Genomic DNA, 11,951 nt, shown 5'->3' on the forward strand with positions numbered 1-11,951 from the left:
GTTTTCGTCTCTCTTCTCTCCACAGAGCTCTACAGCCTCTCACCACAACTGCTCAGACCTGGGTAACTCAGCTTTCTGCAGGACTGCCAGGCCCCTGCCAAGAAGCCCTGCACCACCAGCTGTGGCTGGCAGCAGAGCCAACATCCCGCTGTGTTCCCACGAATGCCCTGCACAGGTCCTGCCAGGCCACAGGAACGGTCACTCCATCCAAAGGTCGGTCCCAAAGTGCCTTTCCATCCTCAGACAAAAACCAACTGAGAGCCTTGCTCTGAGCCAGGCCTGGTGGACACACCTATAGGCTCAGCTATTCTGAAGGGTGAAGCAGGAGGATCAATTACACCCAGAATTCAAGGGCAGCATACCCAGACCCCATCTTTTAAATAAAGTCCTTATCTTTTAAAGATGGGTAGATAATATAATGTGAAGTCTGGGATCTGCCTCAAAATAACACTGGACAGGAGGAGGAGAGCAGGAAGGGCAAATAAATGAAACAAGTTGGCCAGAATAATTAACCATTGAACCTGAGGGAGGAGTGCATGGAGCCGATGTCAGGTGAGCGTTTTCCTCATTTGTGAATTTCAGGGCCATAGGGACCCAGCCCTTGGGTCCAGTGGACTGGACCACTGGCTAGTGGGCTCCAGGGTCCAGTGAGATAACCACCAAGGTCACATCCAACAGGTAGTTATTATAATAATTAGAAAATCACAATTCTTGGCAATAATATGAAAAAATGAAGTCCTTGTGCATTGCTGGAGATAATATAAAGTGCTATAACTACTATGAAAGTACAGCAGTTTCTTAAAAAATAGTAGGACAGTTTCTCAGAAAATTAAAAAAGAAATGACATGTGCTGAATGCGGTGGTCTACACCTGTAATCCTGGTACTCAGAGACTAAGGCAGGAGAACTGCCGTGAGTTAGAGGCCAGTCTGAGCTACGTAGTAAATTCAAGGCCAGCCTGAACTACATAGCGAGACCCTGTCTCAAAAAAACAAAAAAAGGGACATGACCCAGCAATTGTGTTTCTGAGTATGGACTCAAAAGAAGCAAAGCAGGCTCTCGAAACACTGGTACAGCCTTGTTCACAGCAGCATTAGGCACAATACCCAAAAGAGAAAAGTGGCCCAAGTATCCCGTGTGCAGAGCTAAACCAGATATGGGATAAACACAAATAGAGTGTTACTCAGCCTTGGAAAGGAAGGCACTGGAGCTGTAGCTCAGCGGTAGAGCACTTGCCTAGCACGTATGAGGCCCTGGGTGTAATCTCTAGCCCCATAAAAAAATGAAGAAGAAAACATTTCTGACAAACACTATAACATGGAAATAATATTATGCTAAATGATGAATCACATAGACACATACACTGAATGAGTCCACTTATATGACAACCCCAGACAGGCAAATTCAGATAGGAAATCTAAGGATGAAGGCCAGGAGCATGGGGGAGGCAGGGAGCAGCCGTCTGGTGGGTTCAGAGTTTCGAGGAGACACAATAGAAGGTTCTGGAATGGGTAGGGCTTAGGGCTACATGGTTGGGAATGCACTTAATGCCAATGAACTCTACACTTAAAAACGATCAATTTTCTTGTGTATATTTTACCACCAAAACAAAACCAACCCAAAAAACAGAAAAGCTCTCTTGTGTCCAAACTAAGCTCTTCAAGGCCAGCTCAGGTCAACCTAGGCATCATACCTTAGTGAGGTTCTCAAAACAAGGGTGTGGTGAGCGTTGCTGGGGGAGCGGAGCTTCGGAGAAAGGAAAAACTACCTAGGCACATGGTCTAGTGTCCAAACACCACCTATGGAAAGAAGAAAAACAAAATGCCTTTTAAATAGATTTGAAAGCAAATGTTAAAGTAAGGAAAGAGAGTTTAAACCCTAATTATACACATACCAGTACAAGTAAGACCCTCAGGGAAATCTCCAAATGTAAAACTCAAAGCATCCCCCAAAGATAATCAAGGGCGAACCCCTCCCAGCCCAGCCCGGCCAGGCCCTCCCATCACCCTTCCGGCTCAATGTCAAGAGCCTTCCCGGGCTCAAAACCCAGCTGACCTTGAGCAGTTTCTGCACCGGGGCTCTCAACAGAGTTCAGTGAGTCAGTATGTATAAACCTCTGGCCACACCGCCTGTCACCCAGCAAACGCATATGTCTGCCACTGGTCACATGGCCAGCAAAGCTTCCCTCACACATTTCCTGATAATGGGGCGAGGGAAGTCCTGCCCAAACTACCTGCCACACAGCTCCCCTCCAGCACTCAGGAACCCTCAGGACAAATGAGGATGCAGAGGGCCAGGCACAGAGCTGGACAGCTAAGCTGTGGGATCACAGGTTCCAGAGAGGAAGGTGGGGACAAACATCAGAGCATGACGAGACTGCCGGAAGTAGGGAAATCTAGCAGAATCCATTGTTTTAAACCAGGTATTCTTCAGCTATGGCTGAACTTGAGACTGTCCTTGGGAATGTGGTCACTATTAGTGCCTCACCCCCACCTCCTGAGATTCAGACTGCACTGGACAGTGCTCACCAACACTGCTGAAGGCTGACACAGTGGTGTACACCTGTAATCCCAGCACTCTGGGAGGCTGGGGTGGGATTGCAAGGTGGAGCCCAGGCTGGGCAATTTAGCAACTCAGTAAGACCTTGTCTCAAAAATGAAAGTGCTGGTGATGTAGCTCAGTGTGAAGGTCCTGGGTTCAATTCCTAGTACTATAAAGGAAAACAAACCCAACTCTGGTTAACGGTCTATCAGGTGCATGAACTTACAAGTGACAAAAGCCAAGGTCTTTTTCCTTTAATTTCTAATTCTATTTGGTTCCCCCCCCCGCCCCCCCGCAGTACTGGGAATTAAACTCAGGGCCTCACACATAGCTGCATACAGCCCCAACCCTTTTCATTTTATTTTGAGACAGGGTCTTAAAAGCTGCCCAGGCTGGGCTCCACCTTGCAATCCTACTGCCTCAGCTTCCCAAAGTGCTGGGATGGATCATCAAGTGCACAGTTTAGATCTTCACATTTTAAACCATTAACAAGCAGACACAGTAACATCTAAATGAGGACAAAAGGCAAAGACCAGGGGCCAAGGGGTGTCTGACATCTGCTGTCCAATAGTAACTAAGTCCTGAAATGCTCCCACAGCTGCACCTGGTTATTTGCTCCAGGGTGAGCTAGTGGCCCAGCCATGGGATGGTCAGGCTGTCTGGAGAGCCTCTCCTGGGCAGGACACATACAGAGAAGGCAGAGGATCCTGAGCTCAGGCTCCTCCAGGGTCCGCACTGCTCAGGTCTAGATGTGCACAGCTTTATAGTCACAGCACACTTCTCTGCCTTCAAAAGGAGCCTGCAAGGCTGGAGGAGCACTTAGAAGCACTTGACCCACCTGCCCCAGGGCCAGGATGGCTGCCCTGCACTCTGAGCTGTGTACTGGGAGGCAGTGTTCACGTCTCCCGTTTCCCATACCCTCCTCTGCCAGGGCGCTACTGGGTGTGACATATATGCACACCAGTGCAGGTAAGACCCTCAGGGAAATCTCCAAATGTAAAACTCAAAGCAGGCCCCAAAGATAGTCAAGGGCGAACCCAGTCTGATATTGGGACATACAGGGTACCCTTGCCACTGGTCTCATATTGAGACATACCCTTGCCACCATTATGACACACCTTAGCATGTTGCAAGACCAAGATTATAAAACACTGTTCCAGAACATTATTCCAGATTAGAGGGTTTTCCAGCACCAGAAACATTAAGGCCTGTTAAAGCCAGAGACTCTAGCAAACCATGCAGCTCAAGCCACCCCACAAACAAGGAAACTGAGGTCCAGAGAGGTGAAGCAATCACAGCAGAAAAGGCACAAACCAAAAAGGGCCACCACTGTGGGAGATTCCCGTTATTCCTGGCAAGGCCACAAGCTGCTGACCTAGCCTTCCCATAGAAATGGGGCTGGAGTCTCTTCCTACTTACAGTTATCCATTTAAATCTCTCAATCAAATACTGAGCAAAGGGCTTGTTCAGCCCTTAAAGTAGTGATTCTCAGCCCCGGATGCACATTAGAAACACTCTGGCTGGGAAGCTGAGGCAGAAGTTTGAGCCCAGACCAGACAATTTTGTGAGGTCTTGTCTCAAAATGAGGGTGTGGGGGGAATTGGGATGTAGTCCATCGTGAAGGCCCTGGGTTCAATCCCACTACTGGCAGAAAAGATGGAACAAAACAAGACCCGACCCAACTGGACCAGACCTGGGTCAGTTGCCCGAACCCTGGCCCCAGAACTCCAGGGTGGCCCCTCCCTCATGGTCCCGTTCGATCGGGTCCACACAGAGCTCTGCAGTCCTCAACCACCTCAAGCACTCTCTGCCTCCAGGGCTTGGATATCTGTTCCTCTCTCATCTGGATCACACTTCTCTCAGCTATTCCCATGGCTGCCAATCTCCTTCAGATCTCTATTCCAGTGTCTTTTGAGAGGGTCTGGTCTCTCCTTGTAGTTCAAGCTGCCTTGAACTCACTATGTAGCCCAGGATGGCCTTAATTCACTGCTACCCTCCCGCCTCAGCCTATCAAGTGCTGGGATTACAGGTGTGCACTACCACACCCAGCCTTGTCTTTTTAAAATGCTCTTATTTTTCCTTTATTAAAGTTACAGCCACGCATAGTGGTGCATACCTGTAGTCCCAGCACTCGAGAGGCTGAGACAGAAGGATTGTCACGAGTTCAAGGCCAGCCTGGGCTACGTAGTGAGTTCAAAACCAGTCTGAACTATATAGCAAGACCCTGGTTCAGGCCCCCCAAAAAAGTTTAATGTAAAAGCTACACTTTCACACTAAAGAAACAAATACAGAAAAGCCAATCTTCAAGCTCCATCCAACACACTATTGACAACTGTATATTTACTAGAGAAGTATCTCCACAATTGACAGTTGTATATTTACTAGAGAAATATCTCCACTCGCCCAGAGGCATGTGCACAGACTTGTGTGAATGCATACGCAACAGGGTCAAGATGTCCCTGGCACTGCATCCCTGGCTGTCCTGCATCTTGCTTTGATCTTTACCTAGGAGCTGGGTACCTTTCTCAATGGTGGGGTGGAGTATTTTTATTGGCTATATAAGTCAATGAGATTTCTCTGCTTTCTCTATTTTGATATAAGATCTTGATATGTTGCCCTGGCTGGTCTTGAACTTGGTTGGGCTTTTTGTTTATCTTGTTTTATGGCACTGGGGACTGAACTCAGGGCCTTCACACTGAACTACATCTGTAGCGTCCAGCCCATTCACTCATTCATTCATTTTTATTTATTTTGTTTTTTTGAGACAGGGTATCCCTATGTAGCTCAGGCTGGCCTTGAACTCACTACATAGCCCAGGCTGGCCTCAAACTCACAACAATCCTCCTGAGTGCTAGGATTATAGGTGTGCACCACTATTTTATTTTGAGACAGGGTCTCAATAAGTCACTAAATTGCCCAAGCTGTGAGCTACAAAGTGAGCTCAAGGCCAGCCTAAACGGCATAGTGAGACCTTGTCCCAAAAAGACCAAAAATAAATAAATAAATAAATATTAAAATTAAATAAATTGCCCAGGCTGGGCTTAAATTTATAATCCTCCTGTCCCAGCCTCAAAGTGCAGGGATTGCCAGGTGTGGTGGTGCACACCCGTCATCCTAGCACTCGGGAGGCTGAGGCAGGAGGACTGTTGTGAGTTCAAGGCAAGTCTGGGCTACAAAATGAGCTTGAGGCCAGCTTGAACTGCATAACAAGACCCTGTCTCAAAAAAGACAAAAGAAAACAAAAAGTGCAGGGATTACAGATGTGCACCACCATGTCTGGCTTCACATCTCTACTTAAAGTAGAAAACCTGCCCTTGCTGCTCTATTTTTCTGTGTATACTTTTCACCACCTCTCACAGTTAATATTTTCTTGCTTGTTCTCTATAAGCCCACAGTCAACAGACATTGGCTCTGTGAGAGAAAGATTGTGATTTTTTATTTTGCTTCCTATCACATCCCCAGTGCTAGAAGAGTGCCTGGTAAACAACAGGCCCTCAAACATTGATTTAAGAAATTAATGAACACATTAAAAACACGAGTTTTAGGGCTAGGAGTATAACTCAGTGGAAGAGCACTTGCCTAGCATTCATGAGGCCCTAGGTTCAATCCCCAGCACTGCAAAAAAGAAAAAAAAAAAAAAAAAAAAAGAAAGAAACACCAATTTTAAAAGAAGGCTTAGGGCTGGGGATATAGCTCAGTGGCACAGTGCCTGCCTGGCAAGCACAAGGTCCTGAGTTCGATTTCTAATATAAGGCTTATATCAAAAGATCATAAAGAAGAAGCTGATTATAACAAAATCCTTCCCTGTTGCTCCTATCTCAGGAAAAACCTTTTTAAAAACAGGCTAGGGGCTGGGCATAGTGGTACACTCCTATAATCCCAGCATTCTGGATGGAGGCTGATGCAGGAGGCTCACCATGAGTTCAAGGTCAGCCTGAACTACAAAGGGAGATTCTGTCTCAAGAACAGAAAAACAAAAACAGGCTGTAAAGCTGGGTGTGGTGGCGCATCATGCCTATGATCCCAACACTACAGAGGCTGAGGTGGAAAACGGTAAGTCCAAGGCCAGACTACGCAGCTTGGCAAGACTGTCACAAATGAAAGGATTGGAGGGGCTGTGGGATGTAGCTCAATGGTAACCCACTTGCTGATTGTGGGTGAGGTCCTGAGTTCAATCCTCAGCACCACAGTGAAAAAGCAGAAGCCTGATAAAACTGAAACCATTTAGAAGTATCAGTCAACTAATCCAACCAAGTGGGCTTGTGAGTCAAAGATAGTTTGTCCTGGCCGTGCATGGTGGCGCATACCTATAATCCCAGCACTCCAGAGGCTGGGGCAGGAGTATCATTGCAAGTTCAAGGCCAGCCTGGGCTACAAAGTGAGCTCAAAGTCAGCCTAACTGCATAATGAGACGCTGTGTCAAAAAGACAAAAAAAAAAAAAAAAAAAAAAAACTCAGATTACAGGAAGTTGGAAAATGGTGGAACAAATGGTTTCGGACACTGTCCTAGCAGTAAGTGTAGGTTCAAAAGAAAGCTATGAGCACAAACTGCAACCCCAACACAAAGACACAGAGAGGAGATGGTCTTCATGGCCTGTGCTCTGCGAGATACAGGCTTCGCGAGGACATGACCACCAACACCAGAGGACCCTTCCTTTCCTCATCCCACCTCATCCCACCTGCTTCCAAAACCCACTCCACTTCAGGTGGGACCTCACCATCACTACGGCTCACTAAGGCTCCCTGCTGAGCCTGTCCCTGACACCCCACCTGCCCGTGAGGTCACCCTGCACACCTCCAAGACTACTCTTCCCTCAATACCATCAACTCGCTTGGCTCAGCAACCTAAAGCGGCTCCTGCAGCCGACAGGTCACCTCCCCTCAGAGTGCCGGGAGACAGATCCCAGGGCCTCCTCCCAGCTTCCGACTGCAGCCCTTTCCCACCCCTTCTCCCCGTGCACGTCTCACTCTCATGAGCACACTCACTCCCCAAGCACACTCACTCTCGTGAGCACACTCACTCTCCGAGCACACTCACTCTCCCGAGCACACACATCCACTCATGCACCAGTGTGACTGAAGCACCAACTGGGTGTCGGGCCTTGCTCCTGCCCCCATGTGGCTGTCAGACCCACACTGATGCCCAGGGGCCAGGCAGACGTTCGGAGTGCAGCTCCCACCCAAACTGGGGATGAGCGCAAGCCACGCAGCGGTGAGAGGGGCTTGGACAACAGTCCTGAGGCAGGAGATGTAGGGTGGGAAGCTCGAGGACTCTGACTTAAGGCTGCAAACGTGGGACTTTCATTTAAAAGGGTCATGACCCTCTAGCTACATACACCTCACCTCTCAGTCAGTAAGAGCGGTCACGAGGGATGTTTTCTCCTTGACTCTTCCCCATTTAGCTTACCTAAGCACGTATATATATATATATAATATATATATATATATATATTTTTTTTTTTCTTTAAATAAGAAAAAAGCAATCTCCCTACCTCTTAAAGGTCTCCAGTCAGTGCTGCCCCATTGGACCCCACACCTAGTCAACAGTGAGCCAGGTGGGCCCAGCACCTCTCCCTCCCTCAGGAGAAGTGTCTCTCCCTGTGCTCACCCTGCCCCAGGGGCCTGCCTGGCCCCAGTCTTTCTCTCTGTTGACTCAATTAATTGCTCATAATTAAAGCTACAGTTTGGTGATGAACTAAGAGCATGGCCTCTCCCAGGGGGTGGAAGGATCTGAAGAGATCCCTAAGATGGAAATGTGTGAGGCTGAGGATGGAGCTCAGGAATGGAGCACCTGCCCAGCATGTGGGAGGAGGGCCTGGGTTTCATCCTAGCGGCGCAGAAAGAAAAAGGAAGAAAGCGAGTCAGCCCGCCTTCAGGGGGAAGCAGTGGAGTAGTAGAAAGGCAGCACCGGGGTTCACAGCTTGTGGACAGGGAGTGCTCCCTTCCCCCAAGGGCCCAGCACTCCAGGAAGCAGTGTCAGGGAGACCAGGGAAGTAATGAATAGGAGATTCCACCAGGGCCCCACCTCTCTCCTCCCAAAAGGCCATCTATTCCGCCCTGGGTACTCAAGGGCTCCCAGCTGCCTCAGAGGGTGAGCTGTGGTGAATAACCCACCTCATGAAAGAAGTAACCCCTAAGACACTTCTGGTCTGGAGGCAAATCACTGCCTAATTGCTTTTGCGGGGACTCCTGAGGGCCAGGTTCACCTCACGTGACTCACAGGCTCCACAGAGCGGCGCTCTGGCCTGGGCCTGGTGCAGGTCTGACAGGGGCACCTGCAGATGGCCCATCCTTGGATCGAAGACAGCCCTGCTGCAAAAGGCCCTGTAGGATTCTAAATGCAAGTACACCTTCTAAGTTTAAAAAAAAAAAAACCATAAACAGTAGCGTTAATCGCACACTCAGTGTGTTAAGGGCCTGAGATTTATAACCTTGATGAAGCACCAGATGGGGAAGCAGTTTCTATACTGTCAGTCAGCTAGATTCAGACCTAGAAATCTAACAAGCCTAGAATAGAGAGCAGCCCTCCCAACCCAGAAGAACCCGAACAGCTGCTCAGCGCCCACCTGGGCTGCCTCCACTGATGACGCCAAAGCTCTGTCTCAGATGTGCTTCCTGACCCGGAACAGCCCAGAAGTGGCCTACAGTTACAAAGGGTACACACTTGCAAAACCCCTCCCTATTGTCTCACTCTGCCCTTCAGAGAGGAAAGGAACACCTGCTGCTTCAGAAACTGAACTGGCCAGGCGTGGTGGCGCATGCCTGTAATCCCAGCACTCGGGAGGCTGAGGCACAGGGATCACTGCAAGTTCGAGACCAGCCTGGACTACAAAGTGAGCTCAAGGCCAACCTGAACTGCATAGCAAGACCCTGTCTCAAAAAGACAAAAAAAAAAAAAAAAAAAAAGAAATTGAACTGGCAGGAAGGAGTACAGTGCCATAAAGGGCAGCAAAGCAGAGCAATAAAAATAGAGCCTGCTGGGTGTAGTGGCACAGGCCATGATCCCAGCATTCTGGGAGGCTGAGGCAGGAGGATCTCAAGTTCAAGCCCACTCTGGGCAACTTATCAATTCAATGAGACCGTCAATTTTAAAGAGAGGGATACCCCAGAAGTGGCACGGGAGGCTGGCACAGGAAACACCTTCTTCTTATAGTCCCTTTGTCCCCAGGTTTTCATACCAAGACCTCTGCCACACCCCTGCACACAGATGTATGAGGAGGCCTAGAGCTATACTAGCAAAGAATGTTTCCCTAGCTGCCCTCAAGAAGAAAGTGCCCAACAGAAATCGACTGCACAAGGACATTCTACTTATCAAAGCCTCGCTCTCCAGACCCTGGCCTACTCCAGTCTGAGGCACTACCTTCATGCACCCAGCAAGGCAAGCATCTTACCTCCAACATGACCTCTGCTATGGTACACAATTCTAGGCAGTTTGAGTTTTTGTCTTGGGGCTTTCAGTGTTTGTTTCCAAAATGAAAACAAGACTTACTGGGTGTGTATTTGTTTTATAAAAATGATACAAACTTGCCTGTATAAAATTCAAGTGGCAGTAAAAAGACGTAAAGTTGCCAGGCATGGTAGCACACATCTGTGATCACAGCACTTGGGAAGCTAAGCAGCAGGACTGCCTCAAATTCAAGGCCAGCCTAGACTACATAGTGAGTTCAAGGCCAGTCTGAACTACATGGTGAGACCTTGTCTCAAAAAAAAAGTAAGAGTCACGTGTAGTAGCCCACGCCTGTAATCCCAGCACTCAGGAGGCCGAGGCAGGAGGATCGTTGCGAGTTCAAGACCAACCTGGGCTACAGAGTGAGCTCAAGGCCAGCCTGAACTGCATAGCAAGACCCTGTCTCAAAAAGACAAAAAAAGTAAAGTAAAAGTCCCCCAGTCTCTCCCTCCAAGGGTAGGAGCGCTCTTCCAGCAAACTGTCCTGCAGGAGACACACGGCTCCTGCTTCTTTTGGAGGAGCCTGTGCGTTGCTTTTTGTGGAGGATCCTTAATGTTAGCTCTGGATTACTCAAATAAATAAATAAAAATTTAATTAAATATTTAAAAGAACATTTTTCAGAATCTTTGAAAGGACAATAATCCTAGCACTCTCAAAAACAGATACATGTCCAAGTCACAAAGACCCCTACTCCACACACACACTGATTTGAGAGCTGGAGCAGAGATTCTTTCTTCACTTGTGGCTGACAGTGTTTCCATAGCCAGCCACACACAGACAGCACATCCATCTCATTCCCTGCAGAGTTAATGAGAGGAAGGGCGTCACCAGCACCTCCTTTTTATTGTTCCCCTTTAGGAACTGGGGACTGAATGCTAGGCCAGTGCTCGACCACTGAGCTACATCCCCAGCTCCTGCCACTGCCCCAATACCTTCAGAGTTTGCAACAGACATGGTAAGGGACACAACCAAAGTTATGCAGTGAACCCAGGACAACTCAAACTTCAGCACCACCAGCCTTGAAAGGTGCTCATTAACTTTTCTTAGAGTCATAAAGTGGATCATATATAGCCTTCCAACATAACACTTCCCTGCTGTCAAATTAAAACAAACAGTTGACTTTAAAATGTTCTCAAATGTAATTAGTTAATGACTATCACATCTGACACCCCGAGAGCAAGCAAAGGGGAGGCCCCAGACCACAGATCTGCACATGGAGACTGACTCAGATTCTGGGGACATGCAGATGGTTCTACTACCTGGATATCAACTTTCAGAACTCTCCTATTCAGGATATTCCTATTTTTGTAAAAAGAGAAAGCTAAACATACATGTGAAAACATAGAGGGAAAATAAGGGGTCTAATATAAATATCAAAATACTAGCCAACTGTGGTGGTGCGCACCTGTAATCCCATCACTTGGGAGGCTGAGGCAGGAAGATCACCATGAGTTTGAGGCTAGCCTAGGCTATGTGGTGAATTCAAGGCCAGCCTGCACTACATAGCAAGATCCTGTCTCAAAAAAACAAATAAATAAATACTAAAATATTAAAATGGTAACAGTAGCTCTAGGTTGTAAGATTCATCGAGTTTTATTTCTTTTGTATACTTATCTGTATTTCCTAAATACTCTACATAAATATATAGTATAAAAGAAAAAATAATATACAGTGAGTTAATCTATTTAGATTTATTTTACAGTATAGAAAAATAAAGATTCTAAATTCTAGAGGGTCTCCCACTCTTCCTGGCATTATAGAGGCAGAGAGAAGTGCCAGCCATGGTGGTGCATGCCTATAATTCCATTCCTTGGGAGGATGAGGCAGGACTGCCATGAGTTGGAGGCCAGCCTGAGCTATAAAGTATGTTCAAGGCCAGCCTGAACTACACAGGGAAATCCTGTCTCAAAAAAACAAAAATAAACAAACAAACAAAAAGTAGTGAGAAGTGGAAGGGGAATCCC

General features: G+C 47.6%; 1 protein-coding gene across 1 annotated transcript in view; it reads right to left on the reverse strand.

Annotated features, from left to right (window-relative positions):
* Znf592 (zinc finger protein 592) overlaps positions 1 to 1,798 on the reverse strand; it is a 37,097-nt gene extending 35,299 nt beyond the window's left edge. Inside the window, exon 1 of the mRNA XM_005381492.2 lies at positions 1,693 to 1,798. The gene's annotated coding sequence lies outside the window, so the exon portion shown is untranslated. The remainder of the gene's footprint in view (positions 1 to 1,692) is intronic.
* Positions 1,799 to 11,951: the final 10,153 nt, after the last annotated feature.

The sequence above is a fragment of the Chinchilla lanigera genome, unplaced genomic scaffold (assembly GCF_000276665.1).
Source record: "Chinchilla lanigera isolate Chin_1 unplaced genomic scaffold, ChiLan1.0 scaffold00015, whole genome shotgun sequence".
NCBI classification, from domain to species: Eukaryota; Metazoa; Chordata; class Mammalia; order Rodentia; family Chinchillidae; genus Chinchilla; species Chinchilla lanigera.